Consider the following 5534-nt stretch of genomic DNA (forward strand, 5'->3'; position numbering starts at 1 on the left):
ACCCTATAGGACGGAGTAGAATTGCCCCGTAGGGTTTCCAAGGAGCACCTGTTGGATTTGAGTTGCCAACCTTTTGGTTAGCAGCCAAGCTCTTAATCACTGTGCCACCAGATCTTCATTCCTAATCCTGTCTTGGTTTAATTCACCAGTCTGATGGGAGAGTTGATCACCACCAGCAAGCTCAGCGTGGATTCTCCTTCTAGTACGGTCAGTATTTGGCCAGTCAAAGTGCAAATAGAACAGTGGCCTGTACTTGGTTGATATGTAAGCAGCAAATTCAAATGTATTGAATACATCAGTAAATACTGACTGAATAAGTGAATGAAAGATATGATCCTAAACCCATGAAACCTGAAATCTGAAGTTTCAAAGAGGCTTAGTAGTTTTCCCATGTTCACTCAGTTTTGGACCCAGGATTCGGACCCAGGCAGAATGACTGCAAGAGTTCATGCTTTAAACCCCTGTACCATGTATCAACTTTTTCATCCTCCTAGGAAGAAACAAACAAACAAAACAAAACATGACAAAACCAAACCAAACAGCCATTCAATACTTCAATAGGACATCACTAAATATAAAAAGAGGAGGTAATAAAAGAAAAATTAATGACGAATTACTTGTATTTTCCAAAACTCCCTGTAATGTCTTATAAAACAGGTGTGGCTCTGATTGAATAACTGCTTTATTCTTTTGAGCTTTGTTGAATTTGGGGATGAGTTTATTTGTTCAAGGCACCTGAACTCATAGATCCAAATGAGTGTAGTTCTTCAAAGTGGACTCCTTGGGGTATGCACATTTGTTTCATTATTGTTGATAAAAAACATTTCAGGAAGTACTTCAGTGGGCTAACTCCTTCCTCAGCCTTAGGAAGAAATCAGCTTCATTGGCTCCTTTTGAAATCGTTATTAAGCATTCTTAGAGTTAAAAAGCGTCAATATATTTGAAGAGAAAAATTGACCATGGTGTATGCCGAAATTTATTCACAGAGACTTAGAGTCTATAATGGTAAGTTACATCCTTAGTCCTGAAAATATTTAGGTCAGTTTTCCATTGTAAAAATCAGAGATAATAGCGTCCAAATGGAGACTCAAATCAATAAATTGAACTGCTGCAGCTCTAAGCACCAGGGAATGAATATGAGTCTGGCATTTCCAGCAAAAGATTTTGTATAAAACACAACCCCTGAATGCAAACAGCTTCAGCTAGCACTCAGCCAAGAAAGAGCAATTTGTCCCAGTTCTAGAGTTAAAGCTAGCAGTGTTTCGACTTGCTGAGAGATTAGTATGTCTGTAGACTGTCCTTTAAAGGGAATGTAATGGGTTAAACTATGTTTAGGAAATATCTAACAATTACAAAAAGGCGTATAGAATAAACAACAAACATTGCTAACTACCAAATAGCTGTGGATATAAAATATCATCAATATAATTGAAGTCCCAATATTACATTGTGCTATGATTAATCAATTAGCTCTTTTCTTTAATATGATGATTTTAAGATTTGGGTTGAGAAAAATAGCTCTAATGAACTCATTTTCACTGTCACAGAATATTCTATTCTTTTATATGCCAGAATTGACTTAATCATTATTCATTTTGTTTCCAAATTTTTCTTAGTATATCAGATGGCCTCATTTTTATTTTTTTTACGATCTAATTTGATGATCTCTGAATTTTAATAGTGAGTTTAGTCCACTTACATTTATTTTCCTTTCTAAAAGATGTGGATTTATTTATGCTTTCTCATGGATTTCTATTGATCTTGGTTTTTTGTATTTCCCCTATTATTGAATTTTTTTGCCTTCATTTGAGTTGATTATAAAATTTTATTTATTACCCTAAACTTAAAAAAATTATATTGCAGTTCTTATCTTTCAAGAGCTTGGACTATGATTAAAATTATAAATGCCTGAGAAACACTATCAGTTGTTGAAAAGGTACATAATCATGTTCGGATGTTGTTTTATGTAAATATGGATACTTGTTTGATATAATGGAAACGTGTGTAAATCGTTGCTTCTTAGAACCACACATATTAGAAATCAACAAAATAGAAATCTATTTTTAAAATGAATTCATTGCTCAAGTATCACTGCTTACATACTGGTGTTTTACCAAGAATACAGAAAAAAAATTTGAGAATCAATAAGCAGTGTTGTATTTGTCATAAAAATCCAAGTTAAAAGGTAACCTGAACCACAAAAGCCTTTTTTATTTCAAGGCATCCTAAAGATTTCCCTTCTTTTCTTGGATCTTCTCTTGGCTCTTCCTAGATTTTTTGGTAGCCATGATACAAGAAAATGACACAGAAGTGACTAAAATTTTTCTTCTGCGATTTGGTGGCCGACACAAGCTTCTGTACGTCTTTTTCATTGTATTTCTAGTAATCTATGTGACCTTCATGGTGGGTAATATTGGAATGGCCCTACTCATCAAAACACATTCCAGACTTCAAACATCTATGTGCTTCTTCGTACAACATTTGGCTTTTGTTGATATCTGTTATACCTGCCATTACTGTCAAGATGCTGCAAAACTTCATAGTTGAAAATAAGTCAATATCACTCATGGGATGTGTAGTATAATTACTGATTTATGCAACATTTGCAACTACTGACTGTTACCTCCTGGCTACTATGGCAGTGGACCGGTAAGTAGCCGTCTGTAACCCACTTCGCTATCCCATAATCATGTCTTGAACAGTATGCATTGAATTGGTAGTTGGCTCATATGTCATGTGCTCAATAAATGCCTATGTGCACAAAGGATTTACATTTTCAGTGTCTTTCTGCAAGTCCAAGGTCATCGATCACTTTTTCTGTGATGTTCTCCCAATTCTCTCTCTTTCTTGCTCCTGTATTGACATCAATATCTTACTATGTCTTGTCTTTGTGGGATTTCACTTGATGTTCACTGTAATAGTTGTTATCTTCTCCTACATATATATCCTGGGTGCCAACCTAAAGATATCTTCTACTGCAGGGAAAAAAAGAAAGTCCTCATGTGTACCTCCCACCGGATAGTAGTCACCATTTTCTAAGGAGTCCTCTCCTACATGTACTTACAACCTCACTCTGATAATTCTGAGGGAAATACAAAAGTGGCTTCCACATTTTATGACATTGTAATCCCCATGTTGAACTCCCCAATCCACAGCTTGAGAAATAAGTAGGAAAAAGAACCTCCAAAGGTGATGGGAAAGAGGTTCTAGACTGGACTCAAATAATTAAAATTTAGCACACTGAAGTATCTAGTAGATACTTTATAAAAATTTGATGTTTCTGGAATTGAAACCTCTCACCATCTTAAATTAGTGCTACTTCTTTCAAAACATGAGATCTTAGAATGTGGGAAATATTAGTAAGAACATCTTGTAGACTCACTTTTCCTGTAATATAGTTTGAGAAACTTATACTTCACATGAAGAAGGACCTTATCAGGATTATTTGTAATATTAATAAACATGTATAGATTTTACTAAGTATTTAATTGTTAAAATATATTTCAAATATGTTCTTACAGACTAGAAAACTTTTTTTGTATATAATCAATTTGAAAATTAAATTTCACAATTTTCCTTTTGTTTAAACAAGTCCCCTAAATTGTACACAAGGAAACTCTCCATAAATTCTGTTTTAATTATGACAAAGAACTGAATATAAAATAAATTTCTTGTTGTAAAAAGCATGTTATGACTCAGGCTATCCTTTTTACCTAGTATTTCGGTGTTGTGGACATTCCTCACATTTGAAAATGTTTATTTTTGTTATTAGTTCTCCTCTATTCTGAGTCCATGTATTTCTTATCTAGGGAAAGGGAACTCTTACAAACACTTTCTACTTCTCTCTCCAATTGAAATAGAGAATCTAGAATGAAGATGGATCTTAAAACCTAAAGGGTGGTCATTTATTTATAACAAGGTATACCAAGTATTTCAGTTCAGACAGATAATTTTAAAGCACAGAAACTCCATGGGAAATCCAAGAGAGGCCAACCATCTTTTGAATCAGAAAGAAAAAATTTTGACATAAAAGCATTGGTACATAGATTTAGACTATGTGAAGGATGCCCACACCTGACTTCTAGAAATACTATGCCAGCTGGATGAAAGAACAAGTTTTACATCAAATTAACACCAGCTGTTCTTATGAAATGGACATGAAATGTATATTAAATAACATACAAGGAGAATCAGTCAGGAGAAGACTATGTCTTTCAAATTCAATAGCCCACATAAACTCTAAGCAAAGAGAAAAATAAACAAACAAGCAAACAACTTGAAATCAATGTAGGGTGACCTGAATCTCTCCAGAAAAGGTTGTCTTTAAAAAGGAAAGAACCTTCTACCCCAAGACAGATTCAGGTATCTTCAAGGAACAAGACCAAGGATCACTGCTAGAGAGTCATGAGCAAAGCAGACAGACAATGGTCTGAGGCTCTGGAAGGGAAAATTTGTGATCCAATTAAGAAAAAGCTTTTTCACATGTTGGGAAGTCTAATGGCCAACATGGAAATGAGAAGCAAAATAGAGAATCGCATGGTAGTCTGCATTCTATATTTGTGTTAAATATATCTGTGTGTGTATATATATATTTATATGTCTATATATGGAAGGAATATATATATGTCCTATAGGGTCGCTATGAGTTGGAATCGATTTGATGGCACTGGGTTTGGTTTTGGTATCATTAATATCACACACAAAAAAAATTTTGCTGAAGATCATTCAAAAGCAGCTGCATCAGTGTATCAACAGGGAACTGCCAGAAATTCAAGCCAGATTCAGAAGAGAACACGGAAGCAGGGATGTCATTGCTGATAGCAGATGGATCCTGGCTGAAAGCAGAGACTACCAGAAAGATGTTTACCTGTGATTTATTGACAATACAAAGGCATTCGACTGTGTGGATCATAACAAATTATGAATAACATTCTGAGGAATGGAAATACTGGAACGCTTAATTGTGCTCATGAAGAACCTGTACATAGATTAAGAGACAGTGGTTCAAATAAAAGAGAATACTGCGTGGTTTAAAGTCAGGAAAGGTGTGCGTCAGGGTTGTATCCTTTCACCATACCTATTCATTCTGTATGCTGAGCTAATAATCCAAGAAGCTGGACTCTATGAAGAAGATGGGTCATCAGGATTGGAGGAAGACTCCTTAACAACCTGTGTTATGTAGATGATACAACCTTGCTTACTGAAAATGTTCAAGAGGACTTGAAGCATTTAGTGATGAAGATCAAAGATCACAGCCTTCAGTATGGATTATACCTCAACATAAAGAAAACAAAAATCCTCATAACTTTAGCAATAAGGAATATCATTATAAATAGGGAAAAGAATGAAGCTGTCAAGGATTTCATTTTACTTGGCTCCACAATCAACGTCCACAGAGCAGCAGTCAAAAAATCAAAAGATGCATCGCATTGGGTAAATCTTCTGCAAAACACCTCTTTAAAGTGTTAAAAAGCAAAGATGTCACCTTGAGGACAAAGGCGAGTTTGACCCAAGCCATGGTGTTTTCAATTGCC

At 35.0% G+C, this 5534-nt stretch overlaps 1 pseudogene; it reads left to right on the forward strand.

Moving 5' to 3' along the window:
- The first annotated feature begins 2286 nt into the window (after positions 1-2286).
- On the forward strand, positions 2287-3171 carry LOC100655215 (putative olfactory receptor 5AK3; annotated as a pseudogene).
- Positions 3172-5534: the final 2363 nt, after the last annotated feature.

The sequence above is a fragment of the Loxodonta africana genome, chromosome 7 (genome assembly GCF_030014295.1).
Source record: "Loxodonta africana isolate mLoxAfr1 chromosome 7, mLoxAfr1.hap2, whole genome shotgun sequence".
NCBI classification, from domain to species: Eukaryota; Metazoa; Chordata; class Mammalia; order Proboscidea; family Elephantidae; genus Loxodonta; species Loxodonta africana.